At 37.1% G+C, this 12,597-nt stretch overlaps 1 pseudogene; it reads left to right on the top strand.

The window, feature by feature from the left end:
- The first annotated feature begins 1,316 nt into the window (after positions 1-1,316).
- LOC147476490 (small ribosomal subunit protein eS25 pseudogene) lies at positions 1,317-1,612 on the top strand (annotated as a pseudogene).
- The last annotated feature ends 10,985 nt before the right edge of the window (positions 1,613-12,597 follow it).

Raw genomic sequence — 12,597 nt, 5'->3', positions numbered from 1 at the left:
CCTAGGATTTTGAGTTTAGTACTCGAAATTTGTGTAGACAAGGTGTTCGATTAAATTCCGTAGTGAATTGTTTTTTTTTTTGGGTTATTATGTGTAACTTGAAAGATGGCTCCCAAGATGTCAAACGCAAGGTTTGAAGTAGAGAAGTTTAATAGGAAGAATAATTTTGGGATTTGGCAAGTCCAAGTAAAGGACATCCTCATCCAACAAGGTTTGCACAAGGCTTTAAAGGGGATTAAATCTAAGGCGGCGAATATGAGTAATGATGATTGGGAAGAGTTTGATATTCAGGCTTGTTCATCAATCCGGTTATGTCTTGCTAATGAGGTCATGTATAGTGTGATGGGAGAAAATACCGATATCAGTATTTGGCTTAAACTAGAGTCTATGTATATGACCAAGAACATGCACTACTAAAAAAAAGGGTTTTAATCTCGGTTTTAAAATTATCCTTATCTCAGTTCGGGCTATGAGCGAGATAATATGTCCCATAAATGAGTTATTGGCTATGAGTAGAAATATGTTATCTCGATTCTTACCTGACTGAGATAAACCGAAATATATTATCTCACATGGTGTGACACTGATATAATAAGAAATTTAAGTTATCTCGCACTCAATAGAAATAATTTATATTATTCAAAATATCTCGGCACTTCATTGATATAATTGACCTTATACCAAATATCTCCGAATAGATTTGCAAAATAGAAAATAGAAATCACCAGAAAAGGAGGACACGATTAGATAATAGAAATCTTGCCTCTCACACTCTTTCACACACCGAGAACAAAATAATTTAACAGACAATTCCCTAGCTTCACCCCCACCACCACTTAACTTTTCTCTTTTTCTTTTTTTTCCTTCTCTCTTTCTCCTTCTCACATCTCAACAAGGTAATTAAGGTAAGTATCGACTTTTTTAATTGCAAGCACATATTTTTTTTTCTAGGGTTTTATTTTAAAATTAGTAGAACATATTTTTTTCAATTTTTTTTCTCGATTTTTTGGCTTTTAATCAAATATTAGACGAAGAGGTTAGAAGGTGTTGGGTTTTGCTCAGTATTAGAAGTAGCTTGTACCCTTTGATTATATTTCCCTCTTTATGTTTACTCGTGGATTATGTCGTTCTATTTCACGGTTCAATTCTCCGTCATTACCTCAATCACCTTAAAATGCGGCATTCAATTTTCTTCATCTTTTAGCAGTGAAAATGGCACCAAAGAAGGAGAAGGCACCACCCCATCATCAAAACCAGAAAGTCTGGTGGTGGAAAGCAGAAGAAGAAGAAATGGAGTAAGGGAAAGCAAAAGGAGAAGGTGAATAATATGGTTTTGCTTGATCAAGCTAGTTATGATAAGCTTCTTTCTGAAGTCCCAAAGTACAAGCTTATCACTCCTTCCATCTTGTTTGATCGTTTGAGGGTGAATGGATCATTGGCATGGAGGGCAATCAAAGATTTGATGGCTAGAGGTTCCATCAGGATGGTATCATATCATGATAGCCAGCAGATATACACCAGAGTCACCAACACCTAAGAGATTTATCTAGGCTTGTTGGGTTTTAGATGTTGGGCAGTTCTTTTGTCTTTCTTTTGTTCTAGTATTATTGGGATTTTGTCTTTATGATGAGATATTCTGGATAATGCATTTTTCTTTATGTTTTCATGATACTTGTACTAGAATATGTCTCCGTCTTTGATTTTGTTAAAAAAATGTGTAGCTTAATTCTATTCATATTAACATTAAGTATTTTTGTTTTGTTTTTTTTTTCTTTTCTAGTTCGGGAAGTGGTTTTGCAGTTGAAGCCTTTACTATTAGAAGACAAATTTTTAGTGTCTATTGCTGCTGGAATATAGGTTTGCATATGAATTTATGCCAAGAGGACCAATATCAACTTCTCACAGTTTGTTGTTATAGACTCTATTTGTGCACAATGTGATCTTTAAGTGCACTGATGACACGCATAAATATTGTGGGATGCTTAAAGTCTAAAGGAAATAGCTTAGGTTCAGGGCATTTTACATCAAGTGGCCACAGTAGTTTTGATCTCTTGGTATCATAGATTATGTGCAATTTTCTTGTTGTCCTCTAATAGTTTGTGAGTTTCGTTTTTTAGCTATTTTTGTTTTATGTTGCTCTACTTCAATCTCACTTACTGCGTCAATCCCACTTTCAAACTCCTTAAGGTTGAAATACTAATGAGCAGTATCAATCTATTTGTTACACATGGCCTTTGGCTATATGGGCAATGCAGCGAGCCTTGTCAGCACCAAAGCTTTTCAATGAGGCTATTCGTGGAGGAAGTTCCAGCACAGCTACACTTCACAGTCCCGAGGAATGTAAGTCTTACCTGATTTGAGTTATTGCTCAGACACTATAATTTTGTCCAAAGGTTCACCAGACGCACTATAATTTTAATCTTATCTTGGTTAAGGGGCAGCAGGCAACGTGAGGCCTTGGAGAATAGTTATATGACCATATTAATTTGCACTCTAATTTCTTCTCTCTTCTGACTTTATCTATATATAATATCATGTGATGCATATCTTTGTTTTATCGTTGGGAGTAGATTATCACTTGGTTTTTTTTTTTTTTCATTTTTTGGAGAAAAGCAGTAAAGTTTAATTCAGTGTCAAGTATAAAGACACATTTTTGATAGAATATGTTAGCTGCAATGAACCCGTGATGGAGGGATGGTGCTTGGGTTATTCAAAGCTTCTCATATTGCATCATGTCCGTTGGTTAGATCTGAGCATGTATAGATTAATTTGCAGAAGTAGCTGAATGACAACTTTTATAATGAAGAACTAACAAGATTCATGAACTGAAACTAAAAGGACTAAAAGAGTATCTTTTTCTTATTTGACGTGGTAGTTTTCTAAAAGGTTTGGTGATCTATTAGGCAACTCAAACATTTATAATATTTATTTCCTTTCTGTTTTTGTTTTGTGATTCTTTGAAGAGTGTGTGTTTCCTATATGATATAGACTGCGTGCTTATAATTGGTGTTAACTGTAAAGTGTATAGCGTAGTTTTTATTTGCTGTATATGTGTGTTACGTTCTCATGTATCCTTGAAATGTTATTTGCCTCGACCTAACGCTATTTTTTCCAATTCATTGGTACCCTAATAAGAAGATAAATGTTTCTACAATTCACAACAAGACTTCTAATATTGTTGATATCAGGCGTGTGATTTACCAAATGAAATATAAAAGACGGGAGCGGCAGATTACTCTACCCTGCAAACATGTCTACCACACAGATTGTGGAACAAAATGGCTTAGTCTCAACAAGGTCAGCTGATCAGAGCCTTCCTGTTAGCTAAATATTTCATACTAAATTACCATTTTCCTTTTACGCATGAAGCCAGATTATCTGAGCTGCAATAATTTTATATACCCTATATCTGTTCATACTTCATTTTTCCCCATATGTATTTTGAACTATGTTGTTCATCACTGATTTTGTATGTCTGCCTCACAATAAGTGATTTACTAGCATTTAGATGGTTTTCCTAGTTCCACCTTTTTCCAATATAATCCATGAAATACTTATCCTAGTTGACATGCTTAATTAAACTGGGATTTTTCGGGTTCTTGTCTAGGAATGGGCAGCAAGCAAATGCATCTTTGTTCGCACCATTTCAAGCTCCCCGAAATGTGGGATTTCCCAAGCAATGTGGAAGTAGATGAGAGAACAAATACTTAGTCACTGGGATGCACTCTATATGCAACAAAGTAAGAACTGTTTCTCTTGTTAATTAGTTTTTTCTGGCCATTGTAATTGGAACTTGTACGCTTTTCATTAACATTTTGATCCTTGCACACTTGAGTTCTTCTATTACTTTGACCTATAGGAGATTTACACGTTGGCCCTGCAAAATGATATCCATGTGCTAAAACATAGAACTTAAGTTTGGAACTAACACCAACAACAACAATAATAACACGAACACCAATGACAATGATTAAATGCTACTAGTTTGATGCACCTTGATATATTACTAGTTTGATAAATTAAAAGATTGTTTGTTGGAAAGGGTACACTGTATGTCATATGGAAATTGTTTGTCGAAAAGTATTTCATGATTTGTGAAGATGGAAATGTGTGCAAACAAGTTAGGGTGAAGTGTGTATACCATGACCATGATATTTCCTTTTACGTATCACTTGTGGAATGTGTAGTTTGAAGAAGTTCACTCATTCCGAGCTAACAGGTATGGCTTGACTCACATTTGGTTGATTACTGATTTGTTGTCCACTTGCTAATTCCGCGTCGGGGGAGGGGAGGGGGGTGTCAAATGGGTGCACCTTATTTTAGTATTTGTTTATTTGTGCTTTTTCATGCATTTCCATTTTTTGTAGTGTCTTGCCCTTGCCTAAAACATAGAGTTATGTTGATAGTGATGCAACATATAATTAATGAATGGTATATGTGTTTCTATATTAGATGTAGACATTTTGTCAAAGACTCAAGAACTCTACACTATTGTTTTCGCTACTTGGTATTTGGATTCGTTTACTAATTATATCTCACTGTATAATACCGTCATGAAGTTAGTGTATCTAGGAAGCTTGTTGTCCATTATCTGGTACATGAGACGTCACAAGCTTGACTCTATCAAGCTACTCCTGGTTAAAACAAATCATAGCTATTTGAGCAGTAGAGGTTGTTCAGTTTGTGGAAAGCTATGCTGAAATGAGGCATGAAAGAAGCCAGTGAAAAAGTGCTTTGCAGCACCCTATATGGCTTTGACTTTATTGGTCTGCAACATGCGCCTCAGCAATCTGAAAATGGTCCCTCTTTTAACTCAGATAATGCACATTCAATCCTTGATGTGGATATTAAAATGAGTAGAAAAGGAGTCAGAGGTCAAGTTTTAGCGGATAAGGGAGTCAAAGGTCAGCAATAATGAGATTGATGATCTAGATGTATAAATTCCTTTAGTGGCAGGCACTCTTTATTTGCCTTTGGACTACCTGGTGACATAGGTAATCAAGAGACAGAGACATCATATTAGTTTTCGAAGATTAGTTGATACAATACTTGAGTTCTTACCAATGATTGATCAGTAGTACACTTTGGAAGTTATGTTCATGTTCAACATTGTTTATTGAATAAAATCATATTCTTCAAAGAAATTTACTTATGTTGGGTTGTTTTTGTTGATTGGTGTTGATGTCTATGAATATGAGAGGGAATGTGGTTTTTATTTGCAGGATGTCATAATTAATTATTAATTGAACAACACCAGTGCAATTTAAAAAAAATGACAAAATATATTGGCTAAATAAAAAGGTGAGATAAAAGATTGTACATATGATCACGCTTTCCATAAGAATTTATCACGGTTTACTTTTATATTATCTCGGTTTCAATTAAAAATGATCTCAGTTTTCTTCTATATTTATTGGGTTCAATCACAATTTATCTCGGGTTTATTCTATATTATATTGGTTTTATTTAGAAAAATGAGATAATATATTTAGATAAGATGTCAGACTTCTGAGATAATTTAGTAGCTTATTATCTCGGTTTTATAGAACTCTATTACCTCAGTGGATTTTACCTCGGTTGTTTTTTCCTAGAAAACCGAGGTAAAAACTCTAACATCTCACCTTTTAGCTGAGTTTATAAACCCTTTTTTTAGTAGTGATGACTAACAAGATGTACCTTAAGAAGCATCTTTATCGGTACATGATGGTCGATGGTTCAACGATGCAAAAGCACGTTAGTGAGTTCCGTCGACGTCTAGCGGATTATTTGAATGTTGGTATGAAGATGGATGATGAGGATCAAGCGACATGTTTAATATTCTCCTTTCCAGAAAGCTATGAGCATCTAATGACTACATTTATGAACAGAGAAGTCGTCGATCTTGACGAAGTTCAGAGTGCACTTCTTTCTTATGAGTTAATGAAGAAGACACGTGTAGAGAATAACATTGATGCAAGTCAGGGGCTAGTGGCAAGCGGAAATTCGTATGAATAGAATTCTACAAGTAATGAGAATTCTAAGTCCAAGTCAAAGAAGCCTTTAAAACATGTACAGTGCTACAATTGCAATGAAAAGGGACATTATGTAAGTAATTATCCTCACCTGAAGAAAGAGAACAAGAGAGATGGTCAGAAGAAAGGTAAGGCAAAAATTGAGGCAAGTTATGCTTCCGGCTCTGAAGGGGATGAGTTCAGTCTCTGTGTGTCCACACAAGACTATATGACCGAAAGGTGGATTCTTGATTCTGGATGTTCCTATCATATGTGCCCGAATAGAAAGTGGTTTACTTATTATGAGAGCATTGGTGGTGGTTCTGTTTTGATGGGTAATGACTTGCTTGTAAAACGGTAGGAATTGGAACTATACGAGTCAAGATATATGATGATGTAATGAGAACTTTAACTGATGTGAGACTTGTTCCTGAGCTAAAGAAAGTCTTATTTCTCTTGGTACCTTGGATTCTAAAGGCCACAAGTTTGTGGGCGAAGGTGGAGTCCTAAATATTGTTAATGGCTCTTTAGTTGTTATGAAGGGTAAAAAACATGGAACCTTGTATACTCTGATAGGTAGTACTGTGATAGGCGATGTAGCAGTGGGTGCATGTAGTAATGATTATGAGTGCACTAAGATATGGCATATGCGTTTAGGGCATATGAGTGAAAATGGTTTGTCTGAGTTGTGTAAGCGAGGGTTTTTAAAGAATTTGAAGAAGCCAAGTATGGGGTTTTGTGAGCATTGCATTTATGGGAAGCAGTGCAGAGTCAAGTTCAAGTCAAGCAAGCACACAACAACATGCATCCTTAACTATGTGCATATGGATGTTTGGGGACCCTCTAGGGTGGCTTCAAAGGGAGGTAACCGCTATTATGTCTCATCCATTGATGATCATACTCGCTATGTGTGGGTGTATATGATGAAATCGAAAGATGAAGTATTTGAGACATTTAAGAAGTGGAAGGCAAGGGTTGAGAATCGCACAGATAGGAAGGTAAAGACATTACGGTCTAACAATGGTACTGAGTATACCTATGGACCTTTCCAAGAGTTTTGTGCGCAATAGGAAATTGCCAGACACTGGACAGTTAGGGGCACGCCACAGCAGAATGGAATGGTAGAGAGGATGAATAGAACCTTGCTTGAAAGAGCGAGATGTTTGTTGTCTAATACCAGTCTAGGCAAAGAGTATTGGGCAGATGTAGTGTCCATGACGTGTTACCTATACAATAGGTCACCAGTACCAGCTATAGATTGCAGGACACCTTATGAGGTGTGGTCAGGTAACCCAGCTGATTATAGTATTTTGCGAGTGTTTGGATCGACAGCTTACTACCATGTGAGGGAAAGCAAACTAGATCCTAGAGCTAATGTAACGCCCGTATTTAAAATATGTAATTATTTATTAATTAATTAATTTAAATTATTTATATAAAATTCGTTGGATTAGATTTGGGATATGTGGGCCTGGTTTCTGGGCTCGAGTCTGTGTTGGGCTTGGGTTTCAAACCCAAATATATAATCACATTGTTTTAGAGAATAGGGTTCTTAAAGAATAAAAAAATAATAAAAATTGAGGCAGAGATAAAAACTGGATTGCTGGAGGGTGGAGCGCGACGATTCGAACTACGAGGGATTCGTGGAATTGTTAATAAAGGTGAGTAGCTATTTTTGCTATTTCACTGAATCTATAGTTTTCCGTGTACATATTTCTCTGTCTAAGGTTTCGGCCTATTGATACTGCTCATTATCATGTTTTATTCGACGTCGTGCCTGTCGTATTATTAAACTTCGTTAAATATCGGAAATTTGTATTTGAACTGTCGAAGCTTAAGCTTGGAGGCCGTTAATAGCGGCGAGCCAAAACAAACCGTTGGTCTGTATACGGGTTGGAACTGTTGTAGAGTATTAACACTATTTATATATTAAATCTCGTTGGTTGATGTCGGGTTTAGAAGCGGTGGATGGTGCTGTCGAAGCTCTGTCGGAGCTCTGTAAATGTATTCATGGCGGCACCAAGGAATCGCCTATCCAAATTTTATGTAACTGTCATTGTCGTTTTTGTTTGGTTGTGGACTGATGATGGGTTGTAGATTTGTAGGGAGGGGTTTGAGTGAGTGCTGGAGAGTGTTGATTGAAAGCTAGAAGGTCCATTAATGGCGGCACACCCAGACGTCCTCCAGTAACATAATTCAAACTATGATTTGGTTGATTTTGTTGGTTGTTGAGGTATGTTTGAATGTTGGTATTTGGTGGGGGACTGTCGGAGGTTGTAGAAGCCGTTAATGGCGGCGGGAATTATTTCCAGATCTAGTTTTGGTGAAGTTTGGATTTTAGGATTTGAGGTTTTTGCCTTAATTAAAGTGGTAGGGGTTTTCGCAGGGATTAAAACCGCTTGGTTGAATTGGGTGGTCGAGTGGAGGTCGACGGTGGTCGATCCAGTGGTGGAGGTAGCTGCTGGAGGAAGAAGGAGTTTGAAGAAGACAACCTGTTCCATCTGTTGGGCCGGGCCGAAATGTTTAAGTTCTTTGGGCCGTAACTTAGTTTTGTTCTTTGGGCCATTTTCTATTTTTTTGTTTGGGCCGAACCACATTATTGTTTTGGGCCATTTTATATTTCATTTGTTTTGCTTGGGCTCGGTTTTGTTTTAGTTTTGGGCCAGTTCAGTTTAAGTGTTTGGGGCCAATTTCTAATATTGCTTGGGGCCAGTCAATAGGACTTAATAGAGATCCAAATGGGTCTTTCAACCTTTAGACTTTTGGGTCTTTAAACGTTTAGACTTTCGGGTTCTAAGGTTAGGTTTGGGCTTGGCTAGTGGGTCCGAACCATGACCTTAGCCATTACCTTAGTCATGAGCCCATGAGCCATGCACCTTTGCCCTTAGCCATGAACCATGGCTATGACCCTGAACCTGCTGAACATGGAAACGACAGTTTGACGTTGACAATGACGTGTTGACTTTGACTGTTAACTTTGACCGTTAACTGTTGACTGTTGACTGTGGAATGTTGACTTTTTCCAGATTTTTCACATATTTGATTTTATGGACAATTGCAATAATAAAATATTGTCGAACATTGTATAACCTTGTTTGTCATTATCTAATTAAGATTTGACGTAAGTAGTGTGTAAAACATATAAATATTGACACGTAACAAGAGGGAAATTATGATAATAAGACTTAGATATATATGTTTTTATGAGTATTAAACTACATACGGATTTAGATTCATGGACTTTAGATTTTTGGGATTTGATTGTGGACTGTGGACTGTTTAATTGTGCTACGTTTTATGTTGTAAATTGTGTGGACAAATCTAATGCTAAAATGATATGGAAGCTTGTATAAATTTGGTTGTCATTATCTAAGAAATATTTGACGTTGATATGGTGTATATTTTGACATGTGACGAGATAGAAACTTTAGGAGATATAATATTCCTAAAACGCTATAAAAATATTATACGTTACGTTTTGAAGCAATTGTGACATTATATAATATATTGGGATATATATATTAAATGCAATAGTTGTGGAGAAATAAATGTATAAACCCTCCATTATTTTATTTGTGAGATGCTAGTAGAGTATTTGTGGATATTTCCCACGGGAGTGTGGCGTAGTACAATAATACATTGGCACGTGAAAGAATGAAAGTGGTTACGAGATATAATTGAGATATTTCTAAATATTGTGGCTTAGTGCAATAAGGTATTTGACTTGCATGTGATATAGTGGAATTGTTATGAGTCATAAATGTATGACACCTGAATAAATTACGTAATGAAAATCCTAGAACCTGACTACCACAACTCATGTGATTTGCCTTGTGTGGGCGTATGTGATATGATTGGCCCCTATATAGGGTGTATATATAAGATGTTGATTGACCCATGTGTTGGGCAATCGTAGCCGAATGGTGGCTTGATTATTCCGTTCACAAAATTAGAACGAGACGCGCGATAATTTATGCCGAATAGTGGTAGTACTTACATAATGGCTTTCGTGTGAGGGTTACCTGGTGTGCGGCATCCCGCTCAAGATAGTTACGCATGGAGTAGTTCATTATGTAAGGGGAGGCATGTGGATGTATATGTTCGGCGTTGGGAAGCGATTGTGGTAGCCAGGGAAACTAGGTAAGACATAGATACTACGTGATTTTAGGGACATGCAAAGAAAGCCTTAATTAATATAATTATGGTAATATGTTGGTTAATGATATATCTTTAGATAGATGATTGTATATGGTTTGGCAGAAGGGTGGGTCAAACTAATTATTTGTGTAGAGACGACTCACTCTGTAATTGAGCATGAAATGAGGTAAGTATGGAATATGCTTGGCTGGTTATAGTTTAGTTAGAACCTAAGGCGCCTCGTGGAGGAACTAAATGTCTTTTTATTATGTGTATGGTTTGTTGTGTGGTTAGTGGGAAGTTAAGGCGCCTCAGTGGAGGAACTACCTGCCTTAATTATTGTACTTAAAGATGATGTATTAGTCGTTGAAAGTTAAGGCGCCTCGGTGGAGGAACTAACTGCCTTATTTAGTGTGTAAATATATGTATAAGTATATATTATATTTTAGAGCTACTCACACCAGCATTTTTATAATGCTGACCCGATTTGCATGTTTGCTTATCAGGTGTGTTCATTAAATGAACATAGTTGATAAGTCTTGACAGGTTTCATGTTGAAGAAGGTTGGTTGCTGATTGTGGTTTGCTTTAGCGTCGCATTCAGGATATGTTTTGTTTTTCCTTAAGGTGTAATAGATTTTTAGTTGAGACAAATGTTGTTTTATATTTTCAGTTGTATTTAAATAAAGAGCTATTGAAAGGAGAGTTGTAACCTAATCTTATTTGTGAAGTTTTGTAATGAAGAGGACTTTTGTTAAATGTTAAATTCTTATTGGTTTTTTTTAATTATCCGCGTATTTAAACTGTTTATGGGTTTTTGGAAGTTGAGAGTACGTCACACCTCGGAGATCGAAGAGTCGGGAACAAATATTGTTTTTTCCGAATTCTGTCGGAATTCGGGGCGTGACAGCTAAGAAGGCCATATTCTTAGGCTTCACAAATGGGGTAAAGGGATACAAATTATGGTGTTTAGAAGACCACAAGTTCCTGGTTAGCAGAGATGTTACCTTTGATGAGACTTCCGTGTTATCTTTCAGTAAGCCGGAAGTAGATTGGGCAGAATGGTGAGTCTATAGAAGTTCAAGCTACTGAGCTTGAGTTATCTGATGCAGCAGATGACTGGTTAGATCATGATGAGGTACCAAATCATAGAACCACACAGCAACAGGAAGAAGAGCAAGAGCATCCATAACTTGTAGTGGCTGACCCTAGGCCAAAGAGACAAGTTAAAGAAGTGCACAAGTATGGGGACGAGAAGCCGGTGAAACACTATGGTCAGGTGGATTTAGTGGCATATGTACTGAATATCGAAGATGATGAGCCAGATAACTTCAAGAAAGCTGTTAGAGATGCTCATTACAGAGATTGGTTGGTAGCTATGCAAGCAAAGATGAAATCTCTTAATAAAAATCACACATGGGACCTAGTTTTATTGCCAAAGGGCAAAAAGACTATCGGCAGTAAATGGGTGTTCAGAAAGAAAGAGGTCCTTCCTGAGTTCGACAGTACTGGGTACAAGGCAAGAATGGTAGCAAAGGGTTTTTCATAGAAGGAAGGAGTCGACTATAATGAGGTATTTTCCCCGGTGGTCAAGCATACGTCCATTCGTGTGTTATTGAGTTTAGTTGCTCACTTCGACTTGAAGTTAGAGCAACTTGATGTGAAAACTATTTTCTTGCATGGAGACTTGGAGGAAGAGATCTATATGAGACAACCTGAAGGGTTTGTCGTTGCTGAGAAAGAAGATCATGTATGCAAATTGAATCGGTCACTGTACGGGTTAAAGCAATCGCCCAGGCAATGGTACAAGCACTTTGACACGTTCATGATACAACATGAGTACACCCGAAGTAAGTATGATTGTTATGTTTACTTTTGTAGGCTTCGTGGTAATGACTTCATCTATCTCCTGCTTTATGTGGATGACATGCTTATTGCTTCCAAGAGCATGGTGGAGATAGACAAGTTGAAATCTCAACTTAGCTATGAGTTTGAGATGAAAGACTTAGGTGGAGCCAAGAAGATACTGGGCATGGAGATTGACAGAGATAGGCAGAATCGATAGATAGTTGTATCTCAGAAGAAATACCTTCAGAAAGTACTTTCGCGTTTTGGTATGGAGAATGCAAAGTCGGTTTCTACGCCTTTGGCTGGGCATTTTGGGCTTTCAGCTAAGTTCTCTCCTAGTTCGGTGGAGGAACAAAAGCATATGACATATGTTCCTTATGTTAATGCAGTGGGTAGTTTGATGTATGTTATGGTGTGCACAAGCCTAGACATTTCACAGGTAGTTAGTGTTGTAAGCAGTTATATGGCTAATCCTGGGAAGCAGTATTGGGAGGCAGTGAAATGGGTATTAAGGTACTTGAATGGTACCTTGGATGTAGGATTAGTTTATGGTGGAGGCACTTGTTATGTCAGTGGATATATGGATTCAGATTATGCAGGTGATCTAGATAGACGACGATCGA

The sequence above is a fragment of the Coptis chinensis genome, chromosome 9 (genome assembly GCF_015680905.1).
Source record: "Coptis chinensis isolate HL-2020 chromosome 9, ASM1568090v1, whole genome shotgun sequence".
Taxonomy (NCBI): domain Eukaryota; kingdom Viridiplantae; phylum Streptophyta; class Magnoliopsida; order Ranunculales; family Ranunculaceae; genus Coptis; species Coptis chinensis.
Note: the sequence above shows the minus strand (reverse complement) of the source record. Positions and strands in the feature narration are given on the sequence as shown.